A 16029-nucleotide genomic window follows, 5' to 3' on the forward strand; every position below is an offset into this window, starting at 1 on the left:
TAAAATTGTGACAACTAAAAGCTAAATGCGGTTAAACCTGTCTCAAGCCTTTTGAGCCTCATGAATCCCATGTTACACTTGTTGAGTACGAGATGTACTTACGCTTATTTATTTTCATTATTTGGATAAAAATCCCGGAGGGGTAACAGATTGTTGTGGTAATGACGATTTTCCTGAGGATTACTAGTCTTGTGATCCAACAGTTGACGTCCCTGTGCTATGGAGCTTCCGCGGGAGAGTTATCTTTATATTTTCCGCTATATTTATGTGAAGACTGTGTGATAATATTCCTGATGTAATAAACACTTGCGATGATAATTTTTATAATTTTCAGCTTATGTGTGTGATTGATCTCTAGGCGCACATAAGATTATGCATCCTATTTTATCTTTGAAATTGGATGTGAAAAAAATCAATGGCTCAAATTTATTTGTGCTGTTATCTGAGAATTCCTTATATGCCATAAAAAATTATACCAATCATTTACATGCCATTGAAAATTTAGCATTCCCTTCACTGTGCACTATTTAGCCGGTGATTGGAGGCCCAAACATGGTTGGATTGGCACCAAACTTAGTGACCTCGTTCCTTACTTAGAGTACTTTCGATCTGTTCAGTTGGTTTGAGAATTGGTTGAGTAGAGCATTAGATTTGAGAGGGTTTTGTCAGTTCGGGTCGCTGGAGTTTCAAAACAGAGCAGTTTTGGTTGATGGTTTGTTTGGGTGGTCAAATAGTGCCCGATTGAGCTAAAATTTGATCAGTGGTTAGGGGACTTGTGGATCTACTTGCCTACCAAAATTTGTGCACCGTAAAGCTGTAGTTTGTAAGATATGAACTGATTACCGAGAGAGACATAATCTATGACTTCTCTGTTTGGCTGCTGTTATTCCTCTTTGTTAGAAGGTTGTGGTTGTAGTTGATGCCAAGTTTATAACTTGATGAATGTGTTGTTGCTCGTGTAATCCTCTAAATGCTTTAGAGAAGACTCTTTGTATGTATTATTGATTATAGTGAAAGCTTGGAGTGGATTGGTTGGTCCCATATTTTTTAGTCCTCACCTTGAGGAGGTTTTCCACGTAAATCGTTGTGTCTATTGTGCATGTGATTGTTAATTTCAGCTACTGATTTGGTGGTAGACGTTCTGCTCATAATTCATCTCAAGACAGATTAATTGTCCATTGTTTTTGCCCTTTTATCCCAACACCAGCGTGCGATCCATCTCCGGCAGCACCTCGGCCCTCGGGGGATGTCGAACGGTTGCCCATGGCTATATTAGCACGCGCACGACATACACGTCATGCCGCTAACAGGCACACCAGCCGATGTGCCACCACGCTCACGTTCGTCAGGTGCTATGCCACAGCCACGCAGTTGTCCACACATAGGATGACAATCCTGCTTGCGGGTGTAAGTGGCCATAGGAATTGTATCCGATAGGTGTGACGTGGGTACAAAACTTTTTATCTGTGGGTGTAGGCACATGTATTTGATAAGATTCTACATATGGGTATAGGTGCGAGTAGGTTGCTTCACCCGCTAGTGCTAAAAATACACATAATTCTACTTATTCTAGTGATAATCTACACCCTGTTCGCTTGATCGTATCGGCCATGCTTATCAGCTATGATACATTATTTTTCTCTCACAACAAAATATCATCAGCCGACTTATAAACCACATGAACGATCGAGCGAACAGGGTGCGAGTACCCGCGGGTATCGTACCCAACAGATGCGGGTATGGATACAAAATCTTACCCGCAGGTATAGATGTGGGTACGAAATTTTACCCGATAGGTAATTTATCGCGGGTGGGTATTTACTTCTCCTACACGTTACCTGACATGCTACCATCCCTATCCACACACGCGCACACTTTCGCTATCAACACTGTAGCTAGCTCCATCACCAATCACCTACCTGCTCATGGATGAGGACAGTTGCGACGCGTCGAGCTCCATCTCGATGGCCTCGTGCGTGTGGTGCCGGCCTCCACGACCATCGCACCGTCCGACCCAAAGGGGCCTATAGATGGTCAAATGGGACATTCAACATGGGGCCTGTAAAAGCACGACCTGATGACGTCGGGCCAGGCACAGCACGTCGGGCCACCGTGCCATGCTGAAGAGGGCTTAGTGTCTGGCCATCGGGCCAGGCACAACACACTGAGCCAATTTTCATGCCGAGCTGCTCGATAAGCATGACTTACAAACTAGGTAGGACCAGCCCGAGGCCCGCATCTCCGCACTGCCGTCGGACTTTGAAGGAGCGCCGCTCCCCGTAGGACACCAACACCATCATCTTCTGCTAGCCCCTGTCCATTATAAGATGTTTTGTTTTTTTGATACATTGCATGACACCGCCACGCCATCTACTACTACTCCTTGATCAATTAAGCATAGGCATGCAACTATGTGCAGTACCCAACACATGTCAAAATGTTGTCCACATCATTCTAAGTTAAAACAGGGGGAAAACATAAAGTTTTTTTTTAAAAAAAGTGGAGGCAAATTTGTGTTAGAAAAGTTGTTTTTCTATACAGGAATTAACACCATTAGTGCCTCCAAACGGGGTAGTGACAGGGGGTGTTTGGATCCAGGGACTAAAGTTTAGTGCCTATCACATCGGACATTCGGATGCTAACTAAGAGAACTAAATATGAGCTAATTATAAAGCTAATTGCATAAATAGATACTAATTTGCGAGTTAATCCATCGTTAGCGCATGTTAGTCTCCATATGTGCAATTAGTTTTATAATTAATCCATATTTAATACTCCAAATTATTATTCAAACATCCGATGTGACAGAGACTAAACTTAGGCAAGAGCTTGGCAAAGTCTGACTAGGCAAGGCAATCTGAAGCGTTGGATTTTGGAGGCCAAGGTGTAGAGGGATGCTTGGCCAAGTTGCCTAGCACAAGGAGTCAAGGACTCCAACCAAATAGAAACAGACCCTCAATATTCGGCTTGAAAAGGTCGGGTTAAAATTATATTGAATTAAAATTAGGTGAAAATAATATTAACCTTTAAAGTAGAGGTACGAATGCAAATGCCCAACACAAAAACATACGCTTCATCCAAATATCAATTTCCTATTTCGCTCACTGCGTTCCCAATTTCCTTGCCTTTTGCCGCGACCACGTGCTTCATGAAAATTTTAATTTTGCTTAGGGCCAGTTTGGTTGCCGAAATTTTTGGCAAAACGACACTGTAGCGTTTTCGTTGTTATTTGGCAATTAGTGTTCAATCATAGTTTAATTAGGCTTAAAAGATTCGTCTCGTGGATTTTGTCTAAACTGTGTAATTAGTTTTATTTTTTATTTATATTTAATGCTTCATGCATGCGTCCAAAAATTCGATGTGACGGAAAATCTTGAAAAATTTAGCATTTTGGGAGGAACTAAACAGGGCCTTAGCTCTCCTCCCTCCAACTCTCTGCCCTTTTGGAGAGCGACGAAACCATGCGCAGATGCGCTCCATTCAAATTTTGAATGGAAACCAAAACCTTCCAAAAATAGAACGCTCCACGGTCCACGCCGAGCGCTACTTCCACCATGGGACGAAAATGAAATCACATCACATCTTGTGCAACACCAACTCAGTCCGTTACTACCCATCTGACTGATAGGTGGACCCAGTAAATCGGGACCCACGTATCAGCGAAATCTTTCATGAGGAGGCCAGGTTGCGTTCGCTCGGACACAACCCGAGAATTTCAAACCAGCGTAGCCAACTCTTCGATCCCGCCCACGCAGCCCGCCACTCACTGACGCTATGTCCCCACATGTCAGAGATTACCAGTGCGCGTGATCTTTAACACCTGTCCATTTCCCTTCATCTATCTCCGTATCCCTGTTTGTCTCTCTCTCTTCTCCCCCCAATCTCCGAGCCGGAGCTCGAGCTCCCAAACCCTAGGCCTCACCGGGGAGCCATCTCTGCCACGCCAGCGATGCCTCTCGCCGCAGCGGCTTGACGGGGCGTGCCCCCAAATCTACCTCTTCGGCGGAGAGCGCGGAGTGGGTGGGAAATGGAGCCGAGGCGGATCTCGGCGAGCCCGCGCCCGTGCAGCGGGCGGCGGGTGGTGGCGGCCAGGAAGAGGCCGAGGCAGGAGGCGGTAGTGAGCAGCGTGCGTAAGCTGCAGCGCCGGGAGATCAGCTCCCGCCGCGACCGCTCCTTCGCCTTGAGCGCCGCGCAGGAGCGCTTCCGCAACATACAGCTGCAGGTTTGCCCCTAGCCCCGTTACCACTATCTCAAGCGTCAGTAAGTTAGATCCTTTTCGTATGCCCCGTGTCGTGGTTAGCTGCCAGTTCTTGGTGTGAGGAATTACGGGTCGGGGGTGTTCACTGGCCTAGTTTAGAGTGAGCCGGCCGATTTACGTGAGATCTGTTTAGCATGCTTTTGAATTCTTGTTGGTAGCTGCGAGTGGAGTTCAGTGCTGAACGGTGTGCCCGATGAGAGGTTAAGATTGTCTGATACGTGTTGTGCGGCTTATATAGCAATGCTTGTTTGAGGAGTCGCCAAAAATTTAATCTTCATCTGTGCGACTGTGTGTGTGTCAAAACCCTCTTTGCCTTCGCACTGGTCTGCTTAGGCATTTGTACAGTTCTGGTTTGTTCAGTCCGGGGCACTTTTTTATTTTATTTTATTTGGGGGCACATTGATATTTTCTTGGTCAAGGAAAAAGAGGGTACTGTGCGCTGAAATGCTGATGTTTGAGATTGTCCGAAACCTGATAATCTAGGATTGTTTGAATCTGCTTATCCCCTATAGGCTGTAGCAAATGCCAGTTACAATTCTCTGCTGTAGGTCTCTATGCTGCCAAGTTGGGTTGGTGCTACACATGCTGGAATCAGCTGCTAACCAAGTAACTGACTGTCACCTCTGTGCCAGTTGATGTCTTTGTTCTGTAGTATGAATTTGCCAATCTTGTCTCGTATTTCTGAAGTATTATTTTAGTACTTATTCTGCAGTCAATGAAGAGCAAGGATGTCATTCCTAGTTTGAATAACTAGGTTTGTGTTATCATTGGCACTCCAATGCTCAAACACAATCACTTTGTGCCAGGGAAATCACCGTATTAGAGCTGTCAACCTTCGCAATATCTGTCTTTTTGTCACTGTGCAGCAATAAATTTATCTCAAGTTCTGTTTTTGGTAACATCGATTGACTGCACTTTAAGTTTCTGATAAATCATCTTTGCTGTCAGCTTTTAGGAAGAGTTTGATACTCATGATCCAAAGGAGAACACTTTGCTACTCCCTTACTTGAGGAAAAGGTCAAAAATCATTGAGATAGTTGCAGCGCGTGATATAGTCTTTGCTTTATCACAGTCAGGAGTATGTGCTGCTTTTAGTAGAGGTATGGCATTCCTGCCTTCTTGCAATCCATTTCTGCTTCCTCTGGCTGTCCTGAGATTCTCTTTTTATATTTCCAGAGACAAATCAGAGAATATGCTTTCTGAATGGAAGTCCAGATGAAGTTATCCGCAGTTTATTTTACAACAAGAATAATGATTCACTCATTACTGTGTCAGTATATGGTTCTGAAAACTTCAGTGCTCTGCGATGCAGAACAACTCGAATAGAGTATGCTTGTTGTTCCATATGCTTTATCAATGCAATTGTTTTTTTGTTATGTCATCTTCCTTAAGACATTTTACCCCAACTATTCAAGGTACATTCGGCGAGGACAACCAGATGCTGGTTTCCCTCTTTTCGAGTCTGAGTCATTGAAATGGCCTGGATTTGTAGAGTTTGATGATGTCAATGGGAAGGTTTTGACTTACTCTGCTCAAGACAGGTATGCTGATTGCTGAGTCACTGACTTTGGTAATGGCTAAAAGAAACTGAATCTTCTGTGAATCTGCTCTGATGCCATCTCATCAATAAACAGCACTTACAAGGTGTTTGATTTGAAAAACTACACGCTACTGTATTCGGTGTCTGATAAGAATGTTCAAGAAATAAAGATCAGGTAATTTGATATTTCCTTCTTCCTGTGTTCCCTTTTCCTGTGTTACTGTATTAGATACTCTTTATGCTTCTTTCGACTTTGATGTGTGGTAAATTGATCAGCCATCATTTTAATGTCTCTTACATCAGAAGTCATAACAGCAACAGGTTTGGCACTTAGGGGGTGTTTGGATCCTGGGGCTGAAAATTAGCCCATCTTGTGATAATGGGCTAAACAGGGACTAATGAAAGCTAATGGGCTTGAGGCCCCACTAGTTCTTATTAGCCCATGTTCAACCCTCCTATTTGGCATCCAAAAGCCAGGGCTAATAGCCCATGGGATCCAAGCCCCCCTTAGACATCTTTAAAATGGACAGAATCATTCAAATATAGGGTAGGATATATACTAGCGCATGGACTCTGGGCAATAGTAGTTCTTACAGCAGATCTTGTCTGTATACTTTCAGCTTGAAGTATTTTATTTGATTCTTCAGTTGGCTGTACATATTTGCAATTTGCATTTGTCCAATCTCAAATTATCTCTTTTCTTGTCATAGCCCTGGGATAATGCTATTGAATTTATACAAGAACAAGCAGCTCGGTACCTCTGAAGATTCTTTCCATTGAGGATGGTACAGTCTTGAAGTCCTTCAGCCACCTTCTCCATCGTAACAAGAAGGTAGATTTCATTGAACAGTTCAATGAAAAGCTTCTGGTCAAGCAGGAAGGAGAGAATCTTCCAAATTCTGGATGTAAGCCTTGTACCTAAATGCAATCAAACAAAGAATATTTGTTTCGTCATTAGGGTTTTAACTCTGAACTCACTCGTGTACCTAATATTCTGTAGGTAAGGAACTTCCAGTTGACAGAAGTGAGCAGAACTGAGTTTATGACTCCATCTGCCTTTATCTTTCTGTATGAGCTGCAACTGTTCCTGACATTCAGGAATCGATCAGTAGCAGTTTGGAACTTTCGAGGTGAACTGGTCACATCATTTGAAGATCACCTGTTGTGGCACACTGACTGCAACACAAACAACATATACATTACAAGTGATCAAGATCTTATTATTTCATACTGCAAGGCTGACTCAACTGATTCATCTTCAGAAGAAAATGGTGAGCATCTTTTATATATATTGTTCAACTGCTCCTGTATTTTTTATTGCAGTGCGTGTTGCATTCTCCTGGTTATGTTCTTTTGATTTTCCCTTGTAATGTTCTTTCACTGCCAGCTAGATCATGTTTCATGTGCTTCTCAGATCAAACTAATTTAACTAAAATTGCCATTGCCTGAATCTCATAGATCATGATGCATGTTTCGTTCTAAGCTTGATTTTGTTTCAGTTTGATAAATTGGTCAACTGTTTTGGATGGAATTCACTGTAGTTTTTTTTTTTCACTTCAGTGTGATGTACATAAAATGGCACACGCATGGTATTCACTACTTCAAACTTATTTTGTAACTTACAAATATAGTGCCTAGTATTTGGCTGGGACTTCTTTTTTAATATTGCATTTCATCCTTCCTTTTACGATTATTGAATGAAACTGCATTTCTTGTGCTGGCGCTTATAAAATTATTGAACAATAATCTTTCTTTCCTATAATGCAGCTGGCTCTATAAACATCAGCAGCATACTGACTGGCAAATGCTTGGCCAAAATAAATCCTGGAAATTCATGCAAGCAAAAGAAAGCATGGAGGTTCCAGAATACGGTCTCGGAGGCCCTTGAGGACATCACAGCTCTGTACTATGACGAAGATCGTGATGAGATCTACACTGGCAACCGGCATGGCCTTGTCCATGTGTGGTCGAACTGAAAGCTGAAACTGTGGCAGGCTTTCACCCACAGCACGGTGATCTTCACCTGTATGTGTATTAACAGCTTAGTACCTCACTGTGGCAGGGGGCATGAAGAGGACCCCTTAGCCACCGCCCACCAGGTACGTTGATGCTTCATTTTTGAGGCAATTTTTATTTATCTCAGCATGCCAAGAGTTCTCTCCACCCATTCAGAAATCAGAACCATCCAGATTCGTTGTAGAATTGGCAATCGTTGTGCGTTTTCACTGTAGCATGTAGCTTTTTGGGAATGCCGATTATGTCCCTCAACTCAGCCACAGAGCGAGTTCAAGTGTAACGGATGTTCCTTGCAAGTAATGAAATTCATTCGTTGAGTTCTCATTTCGTCGAAATGCTTTCACTGTTGAACTGCCAAGAGTATGTATGCTCAGAAATGCGGAATCCTATACTCTGACTGAATGTCTTAGGCCTGGTGAGGGTGCTTAGGCCTCGTTCGGCTTATCCCATATTTGGTTTGTTCGGCTTGTTTTTTTAGTTGGAACAGTGTTTTTTTCTCACAACAATTTAGTTAGAACAGTCTTTTTTAGCTAGTTTTAGTAAGCCGAGGGGGGCCTCAGTAGTCACCAGAGAGGATGCTGCTCATTCAGAGTGCATACTCAAGCACAAGTCAGTCTTGTTTTTTCGTGGCCAGAATTTAGATTAATCTAAACTTTGGTTGACTAGAGAGGAGCAACAGGCCTGAGGTTCGTTTGCAACACGGGAACTGGAGCGTTTGCTAATGGAACTCCTGCCTTCCAAACGAACTCTAAAACTCTGAATCCTGCGGCCACCCACTAGGCCACTACGCTCGGCCCGGCCCCGGTGCAGTCTGTTGTGCTCCACCACCTCACCGCCCTCACGGCCACCCCGCATGGCGCGGTGCTGGTGCCGAAAGACCAAGACGCAACCACCTTGGCGAGTCGGCGATCTCCGACGGCAGAACTTTCGGCGTCCGGAATTTCAACACGCACCACTAGCTTCGCTTGGGGCAAGCAAGACGACTAGACCAAACCAGAGTGATCAAGTGCTGAGCCGACCAGGGCTGGCGCCTGGAAAAAGGAAGCACGCCACCAACCATTTGTTTCGCCGCGTGCCGGCGAGGCCGTTAGGATTTCGGTCCCGGGCAGGGCAGTCCAGATGCTTGGCCCGGATCCACCGTGCAGTCTCAGTCTCGCCACTCCATCATGGTAGCATGTATGTACATGGGCTCATGAAGTGGGGGACAAACAAGCGTGACGCTCAAGCTCAAGCATGCCCCTCTCCTCTTTATCGCCCCGTTCGCTTGGCTTATAAACCGTATTTTTTTTAACCAACGAACAATATTTCTCTCACAACAAATCAGGCAACAGTACTTTCAGCCATGGCTTATCAGTCAAGTGAACAGGGCATATGTGTGGACTGAATTTGAACTGACACAGCAGCACTGTCCAAGTGATTTTTGTTGGCATGCCAACCTTTTCTTCTGAAAAAAAAGTTGATTCTCCGAACGCAATTCAGACTGCGCATGAGAAAATGCAATAGTGGGGAAAAACAGAGAGAGACACAGGGGAATTGTCCTACTCTAACCTCTTTTTTTTTGTTTTTTTTGAAGTATTTACACTTTGCTCCCTCTTTACAAGGTGTAAGGTTTTACTGCCGGGTGCCGGGTTAAAAAAAAACCCACACACGCCAAGGGGAGCTTCAATCCACGTTCACATTCTATGAGTGACCCCAGTTAATCGGCTTTTTGATATCAAAGAGGAACGAAAAAAAATGGCAGCCATGAGCAACTGCTGTGCTCCCGGGCCCAAACAATTGGGGGGGCAAAAGAAGAGGGAAAAAAGCACCCATGCCAATGGAATGGCACGGCGGCGATATACAGAGAGCGCTGCACTAGGAGGACCAGCTCCTGAGCAGGGACGGCTTGCCGAACATCTGGTCGAGCGCGAGGACGACGGCCATGGCCAGCGACACCTCCATCCCGGGCTGCACCACCAGCCGGAACACGTCCGAGCCCACCGGTCTCCTTGGGGAGCACCTCCGCCACGGCCCGCCGCCGCTCGTCGTACACCGTGCAGCGCCGCCGCAGGTACGACCCCTCCACCTCGTACCCGCCGGCGCCGGTTTTCGCGGCGGCTCCGCTAGAGCACGCCGCGACGTGCGCCATGGACTTGGCGCCGCCGCCGCCCCGCCGCCGCCGCGCATGTACTGCGCCGCCCGCTTCACGGCGTAGAGCGGCGGCAGGCGCCGGGTCTCCTCGCCCGGGTACACCAGCCACTGGTCGGACCCCAGCCCGAGGCCGATCAGATTCCTGCAGCGGCGGAGGGTGAGCACGGGGCAGCCCGCGGCGTCCATGAGCACGACCTCCGCGCGGGAGTCGGACGCGTAGCTGTCCACGCGGTACACCAGGTCGCCGCGGGCGTCGAACACCGTGAACCCCCTGCCGTTGAACAGCAGCGACTTGCGCCACACCGTCAGAGTGACCGGCTCCTCGTCGGCCGGCGCCGGCGCCGGCCCCGGCTGCTGGCCGAGGGACGGCGGCACGGCGACGTTCGGGTGTACCTTCGCCGTCATGCTTAGATCAGCAGACTGATGTTTCTAGATTTAAGAATGGTGGAGAGATGGGAGGGAGGAAGTTAGCTCGCTAGCTATGCTAGAGGGAGGAGAGAAATGGCAGTTTATGATTGTGTCACGGCTTGAGAAAGAGGGGTGGACGTGAGCAGTATATATACACACTCCATGGACAGGAATGCCCCTGGATAATTAGGTTGGGTTGGAAGGGTTATGTGGCAGATGGCTCTCACGTGTATTGGGGCAGGGGATGAGATTATTAACTATATATTCCACCCTAATAATGCTCTGCCACTTTTATCTAAAGTTTAAACTAACATGAAACTTTAGACAATACAATAGAGACACATTTACACTCATGTAAACATGAATCTTGGCTAGGATCCACCCGAGGACTACAATCAGGTAAAAGGGTTAGAAGTATATATTGTTTGCTTATAAATGTATGGTAAGCATTACTTTCTTGAGGCCGGTTTAAAAGATATAAGGTAGATGTATTGGTTAGGTATCATAAATGATGGAACATGTCCACTTGAGTTTAAATCTTGATTTAGCATAGGTGCACATATTTACAGATCATTATTTTTTCAGCGCCGGCTAAGTTACAATTACTTTATCAAGTTTAAGATAAGCCAACGTAATGCATAATAGGTCATGGACACAGCAGAGGCGGAGCTATGTTCAGAAGATTGGGTATGGCCGCACCAACACAAAAATAAAAAAACAGATCATATTCGTACACTTATGTCACAAATCCTTGTAGGCATGAGACAAGCATACCCTTTTGGTTTTTCTCTAGCTTTGCCCCTAGACGCAGGATATGCAGGTGAGAATTCCAGGGCGGGTGCATGTATGTAGAGTGTTTGCGCACATTGCGTTCCAAAAATAATGACAGCGCTTTCTTTTAAAGGTGCAAGAGGAAGCCATCGTTTCAAGATTTTTAAGATTGGAAGGAATCTTAGGTCCTATTTGGTTGGCACAACTCAGCTTTATTAGTGAAGTTGTTTTTTTTGGAAAATGCTTCACGAGAAGCTTTCTTGGTGAAGAGAGTTGTTTTGAAAAAAAATGTTTGGTAAATAGCTTCACCAACAACTTCATGCATGACTAAGAGAGAGAAATGAGGAAAATAGCTAGTGAAAAGCTATTTCTGTCAGCTTCACCTCCCTCTTTCCTTTGTGAGAGCATAAAAAAAGCTTCACCCATGAAGATGCGTTTAAAAAAGGGTGTTTGGCAAAAAAAAAAAAAAAGACTCACCATAGCTCATGAAACTGTTGGTGAGAAGCTATGCCAAACAGAGCCTTAACCATACAACAAATTTGTTAACAAAGTAGGCTTATGTAGCCACCTCTTCAAATCCTCCCCCACTCTTCATAATGTTTTCAAACCAGGCTGATATTGGAGTTTACTATGAGAAGTTTAAGAAAGACTGTAAAACGAATCTGATGCATTTTGTTACTCATAAAAGGCTGTTAATTAGCCTTATTAGAATCTATAATTACAGCGTTTGGCAGCCTCCTTGGAGCATCTTTTTCATGGTATCACTTCTCTCAGCCAAACTACAAAGAGTGATCAGTATAAAAATCGCTTCCTCATTTATACTAAGAACTACACTTCCTACTGATGTCTATTCATTTTGCAGGAATTATTGCATCAGAGAATAAGAACGAAGCTCTACCAAACAAGCTCTTGCCCTCTTCTGTGTTCACAGTCTCCGGCTCGACGGCGTTGCTAAAATTTACGACCACTATAAACCCCGATATTTCTCGCATTCGCAATCAACATCGCTGCTCTTGAAATTCGGGTTGGTAATATTGGTTAATCATAGCCAATTCTTTAAGCGGTTTGGCCATGTTCTACGCTGTCGTTTCATTCATTAAAAAAGATGTTCTTACGCTGTCGCTGGTCAAAATCATTCCCCGAAACCGACCGAACGCGTGGCACGAGGTGGGGATTCGGGTGGCCAGGATGAGGCGAGCGAGCGCTGGGGGCGGCCCGCGGCCGAGAGATGCAGCCCCCGCATAGGCGCTCGCTGAGTCGCTGCCGCCGCCCGCGCTCGTCAGCACCCGGCGTGGTCGGCTGGAGATTAGAATAAAAACGATTGATTAGTGGCAGCTGCGAAGCGATGAAGGCAGCGAGATCTTTATCTCGAACCATAAGCAAGAACGCCAAGCTTATGGCTTTTAACAATTGCTGTACGGTGATGTCGTTATTAGCTGCTAGCTTAAGATTATTCTACATGGATCTAATCTAATGGCTACGAAGTGATTGTCGTTGGAGTTTCAGTAGCCAGCCAGCCGTGCAGACTAAAGGCCCCTTTGCATTGAAGGAATGGGAAAGGAATTTCGTACGATTCAAAGCTCCTAAGGGCCTGTTCGGTTCCGGGGATTGACGTCCCGAACCGTTCCGGCAAGGAATGTTTATTTAAATTGTACGTAGCAAACTTTAGCAGAAATTGTTCCGGACAGTAACGACTCCAAACGAACGAGCCCTAAGGAAACTTTCCTATCCTACTCTTTGGTTCATAAGAAAAGGCAAGCAAGCGTTCCATAGGATTAGAAACCTACAACTGAATTCCATAGGAAAAAAAGCATGAGTTCAGACCTCTTGGAATCTTTCATGGCGGGAAAGAAATAGCTCGTCCGCGTGGCTTCGCGCGTTTTTCTTTACTGCTTGGCGGTACAACAGGCTTGGCGTTCTTTTGGAGGCGATTATTTGTTAGTGTTTTATCCGATAGGAAAAAGTCTACTTAACCCTCCACCTTTCATACTTAGTCTATTTCACCCTAACTATGAAACCGTCTGTTTTATCCCCTGAACTTTCTAAAACCGTCTATTTTACCCCTGGGCAGTTTTCAGCGGCGGCTTTACTACAGTAACAGCGGATCTACTACAGTAACATTGTTTTTGCTACAGTGCTGTCGGTTTTGAATTCTTTTTTTTTATTTATTTTCGATGATTTTTTAAAAAATCATAGTAAATCATAGAAAAATCATAAAATAAAAAATCTAATTTTATTGGACTCCACATGAGTAGATCTACACAGTGAATATATAATACGGTACACTTTAGTACAAATTTTTTTTTGTAGCTTTAGATTAATTGGAAAATCCAATTTTGTCTGTAATTAATTAGAATTTATCTATAACTAAGTTATACATAGTCCAATGATTACGAAATTTTTACTATAGTTCAAGCATACATAATTAGCGTACCATTAAAATATACCACAATTGGACCATAGAAGCTGCAGCTATGAATTATTCTAATTAATTACAGACAAAATTAGATTTTTCAATTAATCTAAGGCTACAGTAAAAATTTTGTACTAAAGCATACCGTATTATATATTCACTATGTAGATCTACTCATGTGGAGTCCAACAAAATTAGATTTTTTATTTTATGATTTTTCTATGATTTACTATGATTTTTCAAAGATTCACCGAAAATAAAAAAGAAAATTCAAACCAATGTTACTGTAGCAAACCCACTGTTATTGTGGCAAACCCGCGGTTGGAAACCGTCAGGAGTAAAATAGACGGTTTTAGAAAATTCAGGAGATAAAATAGACATTTTTATAGTTGGGGGTGAAGTAGAAGGTGGGGGTTAAAGTAGACTTTTTCCTATCCGATACTACCGAGGTCTTCTATTGCCAACCAGCGCAAGCCGAGTGGGCTCTCCAGTTCCTTTGTGGCGTGGCTTTCGTCTCCGCCGCGGGCCACAGGAGCGTCTGCCGCCGCCTACGTGATGCGAGCGTCCTCATCGCCGGCGTTGCGACGACCGCCCCATCGCTAGCCTGCCACTTCATCCTCCTTCGCTGGCCATGCAGTGTCGACTCCATCGTAGTCCACATGAAGCCACTGTTAGATTGATCTCCTGACCAATAAGCCCAACGGCCTATTGGGCCTTGGTCTCGCGCCCTGATCGGGGGCGCCCAACCCTACATGGTTGGTGGGCCCCCGTCGCACTGCGCTATATAAAGAGGTGGGGGCCGGCGGCTCAAAGCACGAGGTTCGCCGTGAGCCGCAAACCCCACCGACAAACCCTAATTCCGATCTCGAAGAGGGCGCGCAGCCAGCGACGGAAAGCCGCCATCGTCATCACCATCATCCCATCGTCACTGCACTGCATCACCGACTACAACTGCGTCGCCTCTCTTCACCGACCGTCGCTGCCCGTGCGCAGCCTACATCGACGAACCTGATGGAGGCTACTGGATCCTCCACCCCTACGGTCTCAGGTTCGGTACCCTTCCCTTTCTCTCCCTATCTCTCTGTAGACCGATTTACATGTCCTAGGATCTACCGTTTTACATGTTATACCGAATAGAACAGTTAAAGTCTAGATCTATGATCCTACAGTCCATAACAATGGTACCAGAGCCACGGTTTAGGGTATAGATATGGCTAGGGTTTTGATCTAGAACGGATAAATCGGTTGAAAAGCAAAAGATGAAGAGATCCAGTGCGGATCTAGAATGTAGAAGGGGCTTCGGCCGACAGTGGGTTCGGATGAACCCTAACCCTAACTGGGTAAAGGAAAATTGAGGCTCGTTTTCATGATAAAACGAACCCTAAAACCCGAAATCATTTCGGGAAAACCAAAACAGAGCCATCCCAAACCCCCACCCCTAACCCTAATCGTCAATATCGGGTCACAACCGAACAATCAAAAGAATCAAAAGAAAGGGGAGAAAGGTAAGAGGGTGGCCTACCTCACCGTTGCATGGCACTCAGTCACGCCGGCGCGTCGGGGAAGAAGAGGGCCGGCTGGGGGTGATCTATTCGTCGGACGGCCACTAGGGCGCCACGGCCAGGCCGCTCGACGGCGGCGCGCTCACCCACTGGGGAGCGCGCACGCCGGCGAGGGGGCCGGAGACGGCGCCGGTGGCTTGCTGATCTCTCTCGCCGTCGAAAGCTCCTCGCTCGGTGTCTGCTGCGGCGGGACTGAGTGGAGAGGAGAGAGCAGTGAGGGGCGAAGAGAGAGAGAGAGAGCGAAGCCGAATGACGCTAGGTCAAGGGCGCCGCGTCGGTCGCTGGGTTTTGATCTCGCGACGCGCCGCGGGCAGCCCGTCGGATGGAGATGGACGGCCACGAGCGACTGGGCCAGTGCCGTAGCCCAGGCGGGAAAGGGCGCTCGGTCGAAATCTCGGCCCAGGCCCAGGTTGCGGCCTGGCGCGGGGGAGCGCGCGCCATGCGAGTGGGCCACGCGCTGCTGGGCCAGGAGAGCTCACGCGGCGACCCGAGCAGGCCGTGGGCCGCGCTGTGACTGCGCGCCTGCTGGGCCGCGTGTGTGCTGGATCGGGCGAAATGGCTTAAATAAAAATAGGACAGTGACAGTTTTGATTTTCTATTTTTCCAGAAAACAATTGATCAATTTGAATTGAATTTCATGACAGTTTTCTGTACAAAATTTATCCAATGATATTTTTGTCTCAGTAAATAGTAAAGTACTTCTGGAAATAGGAAAATGCTTATTGAATGTTAATGTTTCCGGCTGCGTATTTAAGATGTAATTTTCATTATTAAATTCGAACCAACGGGAGAATTTAATTTTGAAAATAGATATATTTTAAATTGATTATAATATTGTTGTTATTCTGACCAACGTTGATTAATGGCAATATTATAATGTTTTTGTTATACATTAATTCTATTTCTGCCCAACGGTGATGTAGAATTAGTG

The 16029-nt window shown here is 45.6% G+C and overlaps 2 pseudogenes; one reads left to right on the top strand and one right to left on the bottom strand.

The window, feature by feature from the left end:
* Nucleotides 1-3833: 3833 nt before the first annotated feature.
* On the top strand, nucleotides 3834-7835 carry LOC136516793 (uncharacterized; annotated as a pseudogene).
* Nucleotides 7836-9286: 1451 nt separating this feature from the next.
* Nucleotides 9287-10769, bottom strand: LOC136518111 (protein LURP-one-related 8-like; annotated as a pseudogene).
* Nucleotides 10770-16029: the final 5260 nt, after the last annotated feature.

Source organism: Miscanthus floridulus, chromosome 17 (genome assembly GCF_019320115.1).
Source record: "Miscanthus floridulus cultivar M001 chromosome 17, ASM1932011v1, whole genome shotgun sequence".
In the NCBI taxonomy this organism is placed as follows: domain Eukaryota; kingdom Viridiplantae; phylum Streptophyta; class Magnoliopsida; order Poales; family Poaceae; genus Miscanthus; species Miscanthus floridulus.